Here is an 18,140-nt window from a genome sequence, read left to right as displayed (position 1 = left end):
CAGGAGTAATCCACATTCTAGGCAGGACGGAACAGGACCGTGAGGTTTCATCATGCTTACTCAGAGTCAAGTATAATTTTTAATATTATTTATTTCCAAAATTTTCCATTTAGTATTTTTGCAGTGGTTGATCGTGGTCACCTAAAAGAACAGTATATAGAATTGTAAATAAGAAAAGACTGTTTCTGGAATTTCCCTACCTCAACCTAACTGTGGACCAGTTAATAACCAAAATTCTATACATGAAACACCACAGTAGAGAAAATGGTGGGCCAGTTTTTGAAATGTAGATAATAAACATTATCAGAGAAGGGGGCCAAAAGCTGAAAAATCAATGGTCTCCAAAGAGCTAAATAAAAAAATAAGAATGCTACCTTGTTACCTCCTTGAATCTAAGCAGTGATTTAAAAATCACAATTGTCTGATTCCAGTTGGAATATTGTCTTAGTTAGAATACTATCGTTATGATGAAACACCATGACCAAAAAGCAAGTTGAGGAGGAAAGGGTTTATTTGGCTTACAGTTCTATCATAGTCCATCATGGAATGCAGTCAGAACAGGAACTCAAGCAGGGCTGGAACCTAGAGGCAAGAACTAGTGCACAGGCAACAGAGGGGTGCTGCTTATTGGCTTGCTCCTGATGGTTTGCACAGCCTGCTTTCTTATAGACTCTAAGACCACCAGCCTAAGGATGGTACCACTTACCGTAGACTAGGCTTCCTTCATCAATCACTAATTGAGAAAATGCCTTGCAGCCTCATCTTATACAAGCATTTTCTTAATTGATATCCCCTCCTCTCAGATGACTAGACTGTATCAAGTTGACATAAAACTACCCAACACAAATGACCCACTGTCAACCTGACACACCAAAACATCACTGTTAAGCCACAACCTTTACTTTTCATTCATCCCTAAGATCTCACGTTAAAAATATGAATGAGTTTTAAACGCTGACACCATTGCATACACTAGCAAGATTTTATCGAAAGGACCCAGATGTAGCTGTCTCTTGTGAGACTATGCCGGGGCCTAGCAAACACAGAAGTGGATGCTCACAGTCAACTAATGGATGGATCACAGGGCTCCCAATGGAGGAGCTAGAGAAAGTGCCCAAGGAGCTAAAGGGAACTGCAACCTTATAGGTGGAACAACATTATGAACTAACCAGTACCCCGGAGCTCTTGACTCTAGCTGCATATGTATCAAAAGATGGCCTAGTCGGCCATCACTGGAAAGAGAGGCCCATTGGACACGCAAACTTTATATGCCCCAGTACAGGGGAATGCCAGGGCCAAAAAGGGGGAGTGGGTGGGTAGGGGAGTGGGGGTGGGTGGGTATGGGGGACTTTTGGTATAGCATTGGAAATGTAAATGAGCTAAATGCCTAATAAAAAAATGGAAAAAAAAAGAAACACTGGCTAAATATATATATATATATGAATGAATTTTAAAATCCCAGTCTTTACAAATTAAAACACATTAAATTTTCAGTCTCTTTAAAATAGCTTATCTCTTTTAAAATGCAACATCTTTTAAAGTTCAAAATCTCTCAACTGTGGGCTCTTGTAAAACAAAAAAATAAAAACTTTCTTTGTTCCAGAGGGAAGAACTAGGATACAGTCACTATCAAATCAAAGCAAAGCAAAACTAAACTCCAAAAGTATAAACAACTCAACATCCAATTACTAGCATTGAATCACGATCTTCTGGGATCTTCCAAGGGGTTGGGGTCATTTCTCCAGCTCTGCTCTCTGCAGCACACACAGCTTGTCTTCAAGGCTCTGGCTAGCTCCACTCCACAGCTGCTGCTGTTCTTGGTACTCGTGACATGGTATTGGCACTTCCAAAATGCTGGGGTCTTTTGCTGCGACTGGGCTGTACTTTCACCGATAGCCTTTCATAGGCTCTCTTCGTGGTCCCAAGCCTCAATTTTTCAGCATAATTCCTTGCATCCTTGGCTTTCAACTGCCACTGAGGCTGCACCATTGCCAATGGCCTCTCCCAGTGCCAAGTCTCAGCTGTTCTCCATGAGCCCTTCAAGCTTTCAAAACAAGTACCACCTTGGGTGACTTCTACACTACCAAGTACAGCTACCAGCTCAAGGTACAACCTTGGCCACCTCTGGAACACAGCTTCTGTGTGCTCTCAAGAAATAGTTCCTAGATGATTTCACCCCAGTGATATATGCTGATCACGTCGCAATCCCTGCTAATTTCTCAACCAACCAGCATGGAGTATCCCAGGAAAGCAAAGGTTTCACTTTAGTAGTTCTGGTATCTTGTTAATCACAGCTGATTCTTCAGCCCCAGCTAACCAGAACTACTGAATCTTTCATTCAATATAACAAACGACCCTGATAGAATCTTTACACTTTCCTCTGAAAGTCTACAAACCAGTCTTCTACATTGCCCCAACACTCTTCCATACTCCTACAGAACAGCTCACCAATACTCATTGAATACTCAATGGCTTTTCCAAAAGAAAAAAAAACAAAAAAACATACAAAGTCCTTCCACAGTCCTCCCCAAAACAATATGGTCAGGTGTGTCACAGCAATATCTCACACACTTGGTACCGACTTGACTTAGTTAGGGTTGCTGTTTCTATGTTGAAACAAAAGGCAAGTTGGGGAGGAAAGGGTTTATTTGAATTACACTTCCAGATCATAGTCCTTTATTGAGGGTTGGAATCAGGCCACAGGAGCTGATGCAGAGGCCATGCAGGAGTGCTGCTTAATGGCTTACTTCTCCCGGCATGTTCAGACTGCTTTCTTATAGTACCCAGGACCAGCAGCCCAGGGATAGCAATATCCACAATGGGCTGGGGCCTCCTCCACCAATTGCTAATTAAGAAAATGCATTACAGGCAGGCCTGTCTACAGTCTGATCTTGTGGAGGTATTTTCTTAATTGACGTTCCCTCTCTCAGATGACATTAGCTTGTGTCAAGTATGTTAACTTGACACAAGCTATCCAGCACAAATATCATGCTCAGAATAGGATCTAGACCAACGCCCCCCACCCCCAGACAGCTAACTCTTAAACACCCACAGAACAAGCAACTCCATCATCTCCCAGGTCAATCTTTCTCTTCCAGGAAGCCATCTCTGAAGGCCCCTAGAATCATTAAGGGTATCTTCCACAATTAGCCACAATATTAGGCTGGCAAGATGGTTCCATTAGTAGAGTGCCTGCTACAAAAGCATGAAAACCTGCATTCAGATACCAAGCACCCGTGTGAAGAAAAAAAAGAGAGAGAGCCAGGTACAGCATTGTGCATCTGAAACTGCAGAGCTGGGAAGGCAGAGCCCATCTGTGAGCTCTAGGATCAGAGGGAGATCCAGTCTCTAAACATAAGGCGAAGGAGCTACTGAGGAAGACATCTGATGCCACACCCCAAGCCTCGATAGGCATATGCACCGACATGACACACACAGGTACACACACAACAAGCAAGGGTGTGCTGAGCACTTGAATTTCAGCATCAAGCAAGCACAACATGGTGCCTACTTTCTTGGGGCCTGCTTGTTATCAAAGGTGAAAAATCTTCCATCGGGTAGTTAGAATACTGCCTGTTTGATTATAAATCAAAGTCAAGGTGATGGAGGGCAAACAGGATGCTGAGGGACTAGATCATGATGACAGGGATGGGAGCTCAGATGAAGGAGCGAAGGTTATATTGATTTTTGAAAAGTGAACTGCAAGAAGTTGAGGGTGTGTGTTTGTTTGTGTGTGTGAGAGAGAGAGGGAGAGAGAGAGAGAGAGAGAGAGAGAGAGAGAGAGAGAGAGAGAGAGAGAGAGAGAAACAAAGTCAAGGAATATGTTGGACAGTGCATGGACTCTGAAAGCTAATAAGTTCAAGATTTTGATCTTCACCTTGAATTCAATAAAAATCTTAAAGAAAAATTGGGGTGTGTGGAATTAGGTGTAGGAAGTATTTTCATATATTTCATTTTCAAAATATCACTTTGAACTAACAGAACTCCAAGTCTCTAAGTAGAGTCTTATCCCAGCATCTCTCAGAGGAACAATTCAAACTTTAACTTTGGAGAGTAAGGATTATTCACTCAAGTAGGAGAGCCGAACTTGGGTAATTAATTTTAGGAATGGATGTATAGACATGGACCCTGAGAGACTGCAGCAAGAGGGGAAGGGAAAGTCTGAGTTAGCTGGTTAGTACATGCCACAGTGCTAAACCAGTGTTCTAGCTCCAGCTGCTGGGAACGTTTTGAATTGTTTACTGAGCTATTTATTTAGCAAATAGCTCTAGACTCTAGACTCAACAGTGATCAATCCTAGACAAGGTTGAAATGTCAGCATCTCTTTGATGTAATATAAAAGAAAAGGTTCAAAGATGAAAGGAATGCTTGCGTTCACCATGGTTACTGCACCCCACTAACACACTATACTCCTGAAGGTCATTGTCTTTAGCAAGTGTTGAGAGACAGAGGTGAGAGGTATAAAAGCATTTTAATAGTGAGTCTCAACAGGTTGAAGGGACAGTCAAGGGCAATTGCAACTGTCCCCAGACTTCAGCAGAGGAGGATTTTTGAAGGCCAGATGAAACCATCCTAGTATCAGGTATAGTGAGCCCCATGTCCAGAAAAACCAGCAGAGCTGATGGAGTTGTCATAAGACTGTCACCCACAGGATGAGCTTGCTGATGGTAACTGACTTTGAGACCCAAAAAACAAAAGTAGACAGATGACCCAAAAAGCACTCACTTAACTTGTGTGACTAGAGGTGAGTAGAAAGGCCTTATCGAAGCCACAAAATGGGGGCATATCCCAGTGTAGTAGCACTGAGAAGGTAGGGACTTTGAGAGGTGATACCTTGAGAAAAGTTAATGGGCATGCCTGCCATCACAAAGGAATAGGGGACTTGGAAGAGAGCTCTGCAGTTACTATTCCTGTAGAAAAGCCAGGGTCAGTTCTTAACTACCTACCATATCAGTTAGCTCACAGCTAACAATAACGCAAGCTCCAAGGGAATCCAGCACTGTTTTTCCTTCATAGGCTCCATGATGCACATAAACTTACTCAGACACAAATAGAAGAACATACATGAAAAATAAATGGCAAGTGGCAAGAGGGAACCTGCCCCTACCCTACCCCACCCCCAGTCTTCTTGTTGCAGCTTCCTAGTAATGAAGTAACAGGTCTTGCTCTGACATGCATTCCCAACATAACATGCTGCCTTACCCTAGGCTCAAGACTCCAAAACTGCAAGCTATCTCTGATACTTTATAGTATCTTGCACAGGAATTTTGGCAACTGACTATGAGGCCAGAGTCTATTTAGGACCAGCACTCTTATAAAAGAAGCCCGAGAGCGTTTCTTTGGGATTTCCCAATGAAAACATTCAGTAAGAAAATGCCTCTCACTGGCCAGGAAGTGTGCTTTCCCCAGGCATCCAGCCTGATGTCACAGTGATCCAGGGGATCCAACCTCAGAACTCTAAGAACATTTGATTTGTAAACTATGTGGAGTGTTATATTACAGCAGTAACGTTGTTTCAGATGCTTAGAAGGGTAAGTTTGTACTGGGGGAAAGAAAACACATGATTTGGAGGGGGCATACTAAATAGTGGATTTTAACTAATCTGAAGTTCTAAAAACCAAAGTCTGCCCAAGGCCAGGTAGGGGTTAATGGAGGTTGCTGTGTCTATAACTTTTCTGTTGCTGTGACAAAAACATGACCAAGGCCACTTATATAAGAAGAAGTTTATTTGGGCTTATGATTCCTGACAGGATGAATCCATTGTATCAGGGGGCATAGCAGCAAGTGGTAGTCATGGTGCCCAGATCAGGAAGCTGAGAGCTCACACCCTAGAATACAAACGGAAAGAAAGGAGCACACGTTGAAAGAGCTATGAGGCTCAAAGCCCATCTCCAGTGACATGCTTCCTCCAGCAAGGTCTCACCCCCCAAACCTCCCCCAAACAGTCCCATCACTATGAACCATATTTTCAAATCCCTGAGCCTACTAGAGATGTTTCTCAGTCAACACATCACAGAGGCCAAGCGTGGAGCACAGTTTTGACCACCACCAGCAGTATAATGTGTATGGTGGGCCCTCATACCTTCTCAATGGTGACTCATGTTTCCTAAGTGTGTTTAGGAATGGATATCCTCAGCAATGATTCAAGATTCCCAAGTGGCTCTCTAATCAGAGGGAAGACAGCAGAAAGGGCAAACAGAAAGCACACCTCTCTTCCTACAAAAGTAACACAACAAAGTGCCACTCTGTCCCTGGGGGAATCTGAGAAAACAACCCTGTCATTAACTATTTGGTGAAAAGCAGATGCCCACAGTCAGAGCCCTCTGTAACTTCTGCTTTGGCAGATGCATAAGATAATAATTCACAGAGACTGGCAATGGATGGTCCTAAACTTAACTAAGTAGTGACTTCCATTGTAGGTTCTGTTCCTGGTGTGGTCTGTCGATTATATCAAATCAATACAGATCCTAGCAGCTGGGACATGGTTATTGATCCACCAGTACTTCTCATTCCCACATCACAACACTAACCAAAAGGGATACAACAAACCTTCAGGGATATACCTTCGCAGAGGATCAATTTTCTGACTTGGAGCCACATCAGCCATAAAAATATGATCTGACATCCACTAGAACATCATGCTAGTCTACACTGATGGCATTGTGATAAAAAGACAGAGAGCGTAAATTAGCAGGTGCAGAGCACATGGTAAGGCAAAAGCTCATATCTAAAGCAAACAAATAACTAACCTCTATGAAAATAACAGAAAACTGCCAGCAGTGGTTACGTTTTCTGAAGTCACATGTCCCACTACACCTAGACTGTAGACATGAACCACTACACATACAGTATAGACATGTCCCCCTACACCTAGACTATAGACATGTCCCACTACATGCCAGAATATACTCTACAAAATAAAAGGAAAAAAAAGCTATTCTGGGTCTTCTGCCACAAGCTAGATGAATCACAACTGCTGTGAGGGGCTATCCGCTAAGTCAGGCTGCTGCCCTTTTCATGAGATCAGCTAAGCCTACTCAGTACAGTCCATCATAATGAGGCCTGTACAACTGACCAAAGCAGAGGTGGATGCTTGGAGCCAACCATCAGACTGAGCTCAGGGAACCTGGTGGGGAAGCTGGCAGAAGGTCTGGAGGAGCGGAGGGGGATTGCAACCCCATTGGAAGAACATCAGCTGGCCTGACCACCCAGTTCTCCCAGAGTCTACACCACTAACCAAGGAGTGTACCTAAAGGAATCTTTGGCTCCAGATACATATGTAGCAGAGGATGGCCTTACCTGATAGCAACAGGGGGGAGGTCCTTAGTCCTGGGGAGGTTTGATGCCCCAGAGTAGGGGGATGCTGGAGCAGTGGGGCGGGAGAGTGTGGGTGGGTGAGGGAGAACTCTCATACAGGCAAAAGGGAGGGGGGAGAGCAGATGTGGGATAGGAGTGGTGGAGGGGTGTGGGGAATTGGGCTATGCACAGACAGGCTGGTCTCCAGTCAAGCTGAGGTCTGAACCCCGAAGGGTGATAATTCACCTAAATGACATGGTAGGCGTTCCCTTATGCTCCTGGAACTCTGGCCCTTGCCTAAGTTACCACCCCCCACAACCCCCACAAGAAAAGCATGGCTAGAAGTTACATAGGCAATGGCCCAACCTTCTGACCTTTAGGCTAAACTCCTCCCCAGTTACCTAGCAACAGAAAAGACCATAAAAAGGGCTGTTCAGACCCTGTTTGCTCTCTTACTTGCCTTCCTCTTACCCCTCACTCTCACCCCCTCTCTCCTCTCTGTCTTCTCCTCTCCTCTCTCCCTCTTTCTTTCTCTCTAACTTTCTCTCTCTCTCTCCCTCCTCTCTCTTCTACCTTCTCTCTTTTTCTCCATGCCTTTTTATAATAAAGCTCTAAAGCCATTGAATGTCTCTGCTCATCAAGGCCCATTGTGCTTGGAGGATGGGACAGGCTCTCTCCTAATCTCCCGTTAGAAGGCCTTCCTGTGCTCCTGTCAAGATCCACTGCACTCACTCTCACAGGTGTTGGGAACCTCTTCCCTCATCCCTCTCTCCCATAACCCCGGTGGCTTTAGCAAAGTAGCTCTGGGAATTCCAGGTAGGGCTGCCCCTTGCCACCCCCTCCCCCGAAGAGTGGGTCAGAGGCTTAGATGCCCACCCAGGGATGAGTAGAAGGTAGATAGCAGCCCTCCCACACCTGACAGACCAGAGAAGAGGTAAAACTCTGGCGGGGTGTGGGTCTCCCCTTCCCCAGGGCATCCCCTGGGCTCTCCTTTTTGGTTCCCAACAGAGGGCGTAACCGGAAAGTGGGATATCATTTGAGATATAAACAAATGGAATAATTAATAATAATAATAATAATGAGGCCTGTCGGCAACTGGCATTATCTCCTAGCAGGAGCAGGATGGAGGAGTATCATTGGACCTTCACCTGAATATCTGGCCACTCCCATAAATATTTGTCTGCAGATCTGCCCTAATTACATATGGCTCTGAAACCTGGAGGGTGGCAACAGTATAGAGGCAAAAGAAGCCTAGGAGAAGGAAGCCTCCATCTATGAGGCCAGGAAGCAGTTCACATTCATGCTATATAGTCTATGGTGCTGCATATGGGCCTGTCTGTCTCCTTCCTGTATATCCCTCCGGAGCTGAGAAGAGCAACCGGCACAAAGTAGGACCTCAATATGCACAGGATGGACGCCCACGATGTGACTGAATGGTCCTGAGTCTTCCTTTGCTGCATCTCATGTCTCTTCACCTTCTGTGACATCTTGTTTTCAAGGACTCTAGAGAATGACTGGCTATAAACCTATCATGTTCTTTTATGTGTACCTTAATAAGGTACACTTATTAATAAGGAACACTTTAATGTCCATAACCATGTGGCTAAGAAACCATGGGTTTAGAATCAAAGACATTTTCCCATACTCATTATCCTTAGGACACTGTATCAACATTGTCTTAAATCTTGTGATGGCTCGTTCATTCACCCTTCAACAAGCCTTTTCTGAATGTTGCTTTGTGCCGGTCCCTAAAATAGAAAGGATCAGAGACCCCAGGAAAAGTTTACCTGATCATGGCTACAGAGATCAGCAGTTCATGAGGAAAAAAGGATTGGTACACTTGCTGTTAAGTATTCTTCAATTCAAATCTGCCCCAGCCATTTACTTAGTTATAATGAGATATGTACTCTCTGAGTCCCAGATCCTCTATTCATCTACATAAATAACAACCAAAATTCATATTCCTAGCATTTGGGTGAATATCAAGAGTTATCTATCACCTTTTCTAACTCCTTTTCTCTTCATTTCCAATAAAGCCTGGCATGTGACTACACATACAGTTGAGACAGTTGGAGGAGGAAGGACAACAGGTCCTAGGGCAGACTGGTAAGCAATGATACTATTCAAGGCTGCTGACCTTCGAAACAGATCTGCCAAGCCATGGCCAGTGCCAGACCATTCACAGTCTGTTTCTATAGAACTGAGATTTCTTCAGGCACCAGGTACATCTGGGTCACTGTTCATTTGGCCTATGGACCCAGGACAAGAAGCATGTATATACATAAGTGTGTGTGTGTGTGTGTGTGTGTGTGTGTGAGAGAGAGAGAGAGAGAGAGAGAGAGAGAGAGAGAGAGAGAGAGAGAGAGAGAGAGAGAGAGAGAGAGATCCAGTTCAGATACTGTCTAGTTGAAAGCTTCAATGTCTTCCACCATTGAGCCATGTATATGAAAGTAATGAGCACTGCAACATAGGTGATCAATCTGTTCTAAGCATGTTATGGTAACAAATGAAAGTGTGCAGTTCCAAAAAGAGAAGAGAGAAGAAGGGAGTATAGATGCAAGCCTTACCTGGGCTTTGCAAATCTACACGGGGGGCGGGGGGAGAACAAGAGGTGGCATTATAATATAGACTCTAATAAATGTTTTAATGGCACAAGTTCTAGAAGGAAGATGTTGACATGTACTCCAATGTCTGGGACTGTGCAGCATCTCACCCATCCCTGAATTCACCATCAGTGCCCCAACCTCATGCCATGGAACACCCCTTTTGCCTTCCATGTGGTCCCAGAAACTCCCGTAACAGATTATCTAGACACTTCTACTGCCGCTCCATATCACCACTCCATCCTTACCTGCACACACAATCCTCCCCTAATACCCAGACACTAAAGGTATTGTCACTTCATAGCCCCAGTGTGAAGGAAATATCTGTAGCAATGGGCTTGTCCAAGCAGGACAAATCTCCCAGCTTCTATTTTCATTTACAGACAACAGGCCAAGGGCCACACCCATCTGCCACAGGGACATAGACTTCTCAACAGCTCCTGCATACTACAAGTTATAGCCAAGACTTGACATTGAAAACCTGTCCCTGAAACCCAGCAGCTTGGTCAGAATTCTGTGAGCACCTGCAGCAGACAGAAGTGAAGCTTCCCACTCACTCCTAGCCCCTCATAGCCCTGCGGGGAGAGATAAGGAAGGCTCACATGAAGCATCAGCAAATGCTACGAGACAGACAACCCCGTATGCCAAAATGTCTGGAGCAATGCTTTTGCCATACATATGCAGTGTTCTTACACAGCATGACGGCTGTCTCTCACGCCAACAGTCCAGGTTCTTTATTATTGCTCTGTAGCCAAGAACACACGGCTGGCTTGGCTGTGCACATGTCACTGCAGGTGTCCACACCTTCTGCTGGGCAGAGCCTTAGCCTGCCAGAGCTTTGGAGGCTGTTGTAGGGGCTTCTCCTTCCAGACTTCCTGTTAGCTTTTGGGAGCCCATCAGCCTGTGCAAACAGCCTGAGTACTGGGATGCTCCGACTCCAAGACTTGCAGCACATGGCCTCTGGCTGCAGTTAGGAGGGAGAGCCTCATCTCCTGCAGGGCCAGAGGCTGAGTGGTTGGAGGCTGGCATGTTTTCCATAGTTGCCATCAGCACAAACCAGTGCCCTGACAGCATCCACACAGTGATGGTCTCTCCTTTCCTATGATGCCACCAAACATTTTCTCACAGTTGAGTAACCACATACAAAAAAAGTCTACAAAAAAAAAGTCTCCTGGGAAACATGCTCTGAGTACAGAGCAAGGACACTGCAATCCCTGAATCAGGATGCACAACAGGGACCCCAAGACAGGGAACTAGAACGTAAAAATGATGCAGGATATAGTGCAGACTTACCTACCCTAGGGCAGCACAGAGCAAGTAACAAACAGATGAGACTGCCCTGAAACCAACTCAGGGCTACATCTAGGCCAAGTTTAGCTTCTGTAGCACAGAGGGGCCTACAGACCCCTGCTCACCATCTCTAGTTCTGAAAATTAGAAGCCCCTCCTCTGCTATTACCCACTGTATCAGACACCTGTGCTTTAAGCAAAGTGATGCTTCCCAGGGTAACAATACTCAGCCACATTTTTCTCACAAACTGACCAGAGAGCATTGGAGCATCCTTTCAGGATTGGCAACCCTGGGCCTATGGGAAGGTGAGAGGCAGAACTTCATGATAAAAGGTACCTCCCCACCCCTGTTCATCATCCTAGCCCCATTTCAAGCATACCCCAGCCACCTGGGTTTGCATCCACAAACTGTACTTTCAGATTACACACACACACACACACACACACACACACACACACACACACATATATATATATATATGATCACATTAGTGGTCAGCCAGCAAAGGTATTTTCATATTGTCCACTTAACCCTCCCAGACGGTCCCTGCAGAGAAATCATCACTCTCTTACACAGAGAAAGCAGAAGCCGCACAGCCAAGGTCCTGGATAGTCAGTAACAGACCAGGATCCATACAGAAGCCTGTCTCATCCCAAGCTCTATCGACAGAAACCAAAAGGAAACCATGAGCTGGTTACCCATGGGTCACAATGCCTGGAGCAGAGCATCCCAGTCCTTAGCAGCCCCTGGTGTCCTGCCAGGTCCATTTCAGTAACGACACAGAGGAAACAGAAATCCCAAACACACTGAAGGGTTGGAAATGCCCACGCTGAAAAAAAAATTAGATCTCCTCTAGCTGTCCTACCATGGGGGTAAATGTGACAGGTGTCATACATCACCTCCAGCCAAATTCAATTTGTACCCATTTATAACACAAACATGTCTCAGATGTACCAGCCACAGAGCTCATTTAGCATTCTGCACACTCTCCTCAGAGCTGGCAGCACTCTGGGCTGTAGTGAGAGGAGACTCGATCCATTTAGGAATAAACCTATTCCCAGGTAGAAGAGAAATTGGTTTCCTTTAGATGGTAGACCAGGGAGCCTACCCATCCTTGGGAAAACCAGACGGAGCAAGGATGGGGCCTGGCACAGGAGAGAAGTCACCGTTGGCTACCAGGATACTGTATGGTAGACAGAACCACCGAAGCTGATGAGTGGGGACCAAGGCCCTGCAGCCACCGCTAAGCCAGAGCAGCTGTCCCTGCTGTAGCATGGTCCCTGCCTGGTCGGTGGGGCCTGGTGGAATCCTGCTGAACTTAGTTCCCACTTTCACCACTAATTGCTCAATGACCTTGTTAAAAGTCATTAAGGCTTGATTTCCTGCCTGTTAGAATGAGGGTGAAGGTGACTCTGAGTCGGAGAAGAAACAAGACAGGTAAGGGAAATAGAAAGTGCTTTTTAAATGCGCCAGCATCAGCTCTGGTCTCACAATTTACAACATACCAACTCGTCAACCAGCATTAGGGAACAAAACAGAAGGAAATAGTAAGTACGGCAAAAGGCCCTGAATAAAGGAGAATCCTTAGGAGAGCAACACTCTCAAGACTTTGTGAACATTGGCAGCTAATCCTGGGAGCTTTTCAAAAATAAAAGATGTCTGCTGATATATAACGCACATACTGAAAGCCCTATCCAGAGGCAAGTGAATTTTTATAAGTGAACACACAGAGATTAATATTTGTAAACCTGCCCCTTGCCCGGCCCCCTCCCCAGGAACTCTTAGGAACCACTTTACAAGTTGTTCTTGTTTCTGATTCTCAAATGAGGTTAGCACAGCCTGAACCAGACTGCCTGGGAGGCAGATAAAAGTCCTGAAAGCCACTCCACACGGAAAGCCTATGTCCTGATCAAGGCTTGGGAGGAATCCACTCATAATTGTGGCACTTTATTTGAAGCCTTGATCTGTAGACAGAAGCCAGTCAAACTAAGAAAAGGCACCCTCTCCCTTTCCAAGTCTCTCTGAGTCTCCCAGAAAGATTCTGGTGGCCAGGAGGGTAGTGGGGGTGGGGAGGCAAGTGAGAGACTGCTCTGAGACCAGGTGTGCTCAGGTTTGGGCTGGAAGGAGCTCTGATCTGCTTTTAACAGCAGATCCATGCCCTGACAGGTAAGGGATAATTGAAAAGCCTCCCCCCTGTTGAACATAGTAATGTGCGTATGTACCCAGAGATCTGGGGCTGCTTGCTATCTTGCTTCACTGTTTTTCTTGCCTCTTGTTCTGGGTGAAGTATTTGGCGACTTTGAACAGACTTTATTTGTCTAGGGTTTTGTTTGTTTGTTTGTTTTGTTGTTGTTGTTGTTGGTTGGTTGGGGTTTTGTTTGTTGTTTGTTTGTTTGTTTGTTTGTTTGAGAGAGTGTGTCATTGTATAGCTCAGGCCAGGTGGAAACCAACTTTGTAACAAAGCTGGCCCTAATTCTCTTGCATCAGTCTCCTGAGTTCTTTGGTTATAGGTATGAACCACCATACGTGACAATAGACTGTAATTTTTTATAGGTCCTTTGGTAATTTCATATCCCTTCCTCCAACTCCTACCAGAACCCCTGACCCACATTTCTCTCCCAACTTCATCTCCTCTTCTTAAATTTTTTCAATGACCCATTGAATTCAATTAATGCTGTCAGTACACAGATGAGTGTAGGGGACCCACAAACCAGGCAGAATATCAGGTGCCAAACCACTGAAGAAAACTTATTCTTCCAGTGGCCACCAACTGCCAACAGCTCCTTAGCTGGGCATGGGACCTTGTGAGCTCCTTGTCCCTGCATATTGGAGGGTTGACTGATCTCATCTTGTGTGCCAGAAACACGGTTTGTGAGTACAACAGCCGGTCACGTCCAGAAGACACTGGCTCAAAGCAAGCTCTGGCTCCCATGATCTTCCTCCCACCTCTTCCATGGATGCTTCCTGCATCATGGGGCTAGCTCAGATGATGTACATTTCTCGCTTAGGGCCAAACACTCCCCAGTGACTTCTCAGTGAGTCTCTATGTAAGCCAAACACTCCCCAGCCACTTCTCAGTGAGTCTCTATGTAAGCCACCTTCCAGAACATAAGGAAGCTTCTCCAAAGAGGGGGGAGACTTGCGTGAGCCTGTGGGTATAAGGATCAGGATTTAGAAGACAGCTCAATATTATGGCACATCAGCAAAATTGAATTAGTAGGCTCTCTCCAAGGGCCTGTGACCTCCCCAGCTGTGGATTCAAGGCCAAGTTTAGAATACTGGACATGAGCTCCCTCCTGTGTAATGTGCCTGATGTCCACTTAGAAAGCTGTTGATTAACTATTTTCAACAATGTGCATATCTTGCCAGACCAGCCATTATTGTACTTCGTAGTGCTCATAGCTAGGTAAGACCATTAATGGCTCTTTCCTCTTAGCACCCAGCACCGTCTCATACAATGAAAGAGAGCATGCTGCTGAGTTAGCGTCGGCTGATTCTTTCACATCCTAGGATCATATGTGTTGTGTTTTTGGCAATAGAGTCTTGCCATCAAGTTCTAGTGGTTAACCACTGAGCAAGAGCAACAGGCTGGATTGTTCTGAGAGTCCCTGGAAAACCTCTCTCCCAACCAACAACTTGGTTGAATACCTGGTACTGGAATTTTTTGTTTGATTTGGTTGGTACCCTATGGCTTTTGGAAGGAGCATCATACATATATAACCTTTATGAACAACTTTAAACTCATATCAAAACTGAGCAGAAAGTGCAGAGTTCCCATATAACCTGTGCCCCAGGATATGTGTGGCCTCCCTGTCACTGCCCTTCTCATACCCTCCCAACATATGAGACACACATACACATCACTCATACCCAAAGTCCAGTTTACAATAAAGTTGGTATCTGGTTAAAGCCTGGAAATGTTTCCCATTTTCCCACATCTCAAAGTAATGCATGAAGCTGTTGGCCTCCCAACATTTTGAAGACCTGCACCCTCAGATGTGTGGGAATGCCAACAGGTAAGTCTACAAAGGACAGAACAACCCTGTCCAACTGAAATTAGGGCTAGGGAAAGGGCTCAGTGGGTAAAGTGCTTGTCATGCAAACAGAAGGCCCAAAGTTCAACTCTCCAGCCTAGCATGCCAGTGCATACATGCCTGTAATACAGTATTCATGAGAGAGAGAGAGAGTTGGAGACAGGAAGATCCCTCGGAGCTCACAGAGCAGCCAGCCTGGCACATGGCACAGCCATGGCAAACAACCAAGAGACCCTGTTTCAAACAAGCAGGATGGTGAGGGCTGATTCACAGCATTGTCTCTGGCCTCCATACAGTGTAACACTTATATTCACACCCACATACACAAATGCTGATATACTGCCACCATAAACACTTATGCACATGTGCATATAAACATATGTACCAAAATAAAAGGGAAAGGGAAACGTAATCCCAGCGTACATTTGATCTAGAACTGCTTACCAGTTGCCACTTCTCAAAAGGTAAATAGAAGTAGGGAAAAATCAAGTTAACTCTACATTTTATTTAATCAAATATATATATATAAACATAGTTATTTCGATGTGTAATCAATATAAAAACTACTAATAACATATTTTACATTCTTCTTGTAAACTAGGGTATACTATAATCTTATAAGACATACCAATCTAAATGTTAAATTTTTCAGCAGAAATACTTCATCTGATTTTAGACTTCATAAAAGTTATCTTTAGAAAAGTAGACTCACATAATCAAGTGTTTCCAAACATAGTTTTTTTCCTAATTAAGTATCAAGTTCTTCTAATTTAAATTTATTTAGATTAAATATTATTAAACTTTCAGGACCTCGTGGCAGCAGCCACTTTCAAGCCCTTGCGAGTCATCTGTGGCTGGTCATCACAGGTGACCCCTGTGCTATAGACAAGGAGAAACAAACACAGACAAGGCCAAAGGCCTCTGTCCATAATGGATATTTTCATGGTAAAAAACAGTGCCAACGTTTTTTATTCCTTACCATATCTAAGAGAGTTTGCTTCAAGGCCATCTGTCTACTGAAGAACGGATGGTAACAAAACGAAGTTTCCTCAGACTCAGAAACACTAGACAGTAATACAAGGCCACACACAGGGAAGGTCCACAGACCTTAGTCACCAGCTTCTGGGCAGAGCACTCTCAGGGCTTCTGACCACCCCTTCCACCTGCAGCACTCAAAGCGGAGTTATCATGACAGCCATTGCAATGCACACTAGTTAGCACTGTGTCCTTCAGACTTGCTGTGTTCTGTGGATCACCATAAGCACCTCACAGAGCACCATGCCATAGAGCTCGCAGGTCCATAAGCTAAGTACTGATAGGACCTCATTTACTCTTCCGGTCTTCAAAGAATTTGTCCCCAACAACCTACCTTATGTTTCCTGCTCCATACAAATTGCTACATTTCATAACAACTGTTGATTGAGAATCCCTACATATACGTGTGTGTGTGTGTGTGTGTGTATGTGTGTGTGTGTGTGATAAATAAACACAACCCATTCATGGTCATATTCAGCATCTCTTCTAGAACATTCTCCTGACTTACACTATTTGATTCATGTAAAATGTTTATAGCCACATAAGCAAAAATCTAGGCCTCATTACAGACTCTATATCGTATTTGTCTACTGCCTCCTTGAGTTGAATTACATCTACCCTCTTAACATGACTCACATGAGTTGTCCTTCCTATTCTGTGCTATATACAAGGACTGCACCACCTCTCACTCAAGCTACAGCCAAGGAAGGAAGGGAGGGAGGGAGGGAGGGAGGGAGGGAGGGAGGGAGGGAGGGAGGGAGGGAGGGAGGAAGGGAGGAAGGGAGGAAGGAGAAGGGGAGGGGAAGGGGAGGGGAAGGGGAGGAGAAGGGAAGGAGAAGGGAAGGGGAAGGGAAGGAAGGAGAAGGGAAGGAAGGAGAGGGGAAGGGGAAGGAAAGGGGAAGGAAAGGGGAAGGGAAGGGAAGGGAAGGGAAGGGAAGGGAAGGGAAGGGAAGGGAAGGGAAGGGGAAGGGGAAGGGAGGGGGAAGGGAAGGGGAAGGGAAGGGGAAGGGAGGGGGAAGGGAAGGGGAAGGGAGGGGGAAGGGAGGGGGAAGGGAGGGGGAAGGGAGGGGGAAGGGAGGGGGAAGGGAGGGGGAAGGCAGGGGGAAGGGAGGGGGAAGGGAGGGGGAAGGGAGGGGGAAGGCAGGGGGAAGGGAAGGGGAAGGGAAGGGGAAGGGAGGGGGAAGGCAGGGGGAAGGCAGGGGGAAGGCAGGGGGAAGGGAGGGGGAAGGGAAGGGGAAGGGAGGGGGAAGGGAGGGGGAAGGCAGGGGGAAGGGAGGGGGAAGGGAGGGGGAAGGGAAGGGGAAGGGAAGGGGAAGGGAAGGGGAAGGGAAGGGGAAGGGAAGGAAGGAGAAGGGAAGGAAGGAGAGGGGAAGGGGAAGGAAAGGGGAAGGAAAGGGGAAGGGAAGGGAAGGGAAGGGAAGGGAAGGGAAGGGAAGGGAAGGGAAGGGAAGGGGGAAGGGAAGGGAAGGGAAGGGGGAAGGGAAGGGAAGGGGGAAGGGAAGGAGAAGGGAAGGAAGGAGAAGGGGAGGAAGGAGAAGGGAAGGAAGGAGAAGGGGAGGGGAAGGGGAGGAGAAGGGAAGGAGAGGGAAGGGGAAGGGAAGGAAGGAGAAGGGAAGGAAGGAGAAGGGAAGGGAAAAGGAAGGAAAGGGGAAGGGAAGGGAAGGAGAAGGGAAGAAAGGAGAAGGGAAGAAAGGAGAAGGGAAGGGGAAGGGAAGGGGAAAGGAAGGAAGGGGAAGGGAAGGGGAAGGGGAGGGGAAGGGGAGGGAGAGGGGAAGGGAAGGGGAGGGGAAGGGGGAGGGGAAGGGGAGGGAGAGGGGAAGGGAAGGGGAAGGGAAGGGGAAGGGGGAGGGGAAGGGAGAGGGGAAGGGGAAGGGGAGGGGGG

General features: G+C 46.0%; 1 protein-coding gene and 1 long non-coding RNA gene across 6 annotated transcripts in view; both read right to left on the bottom strand.

Moving 5' to 3' along the window:
* Grid1 (glutamate receptor, ionotropic, delta 1) overlaps window positions 1-18,140 on the bottom strand; it is a 763,385-nt gene that overhangs the window by 432,699 nt on the left and 312,546 nt on the right. The window lies entirely within an intron of this gene.
* Window positions 1,919-16,970, bottom strand: Gm41133. Its single transcript, XR_874524.2, has 2 exons — window positions 7,300-16,970; window positions 1,919-6,651 (listed from the first exon to the last, which is right to left on the bottom strand). It is a non-coding gene; the product is annotated as a predicted gene, 41133 (long non-coding RNA).

Source organism: Mus musculus, chromosome 14 (assembly GCF_000001635.26).
Source record: "Mus musculus strain C57BL/6J chromosome 14, GRCm38.p6 C57BL/6J".
NCBI classification, from domain to species: Eukaryota; Metazoa; Chordata; class Mammalia; order Rodentia; family Muridae; genus Mus; species Mus musculus.
Note: the sequence above shows the minus strand (reverse complement) of the source record. Positions and strands in the feature narration are given on the sequence as shown.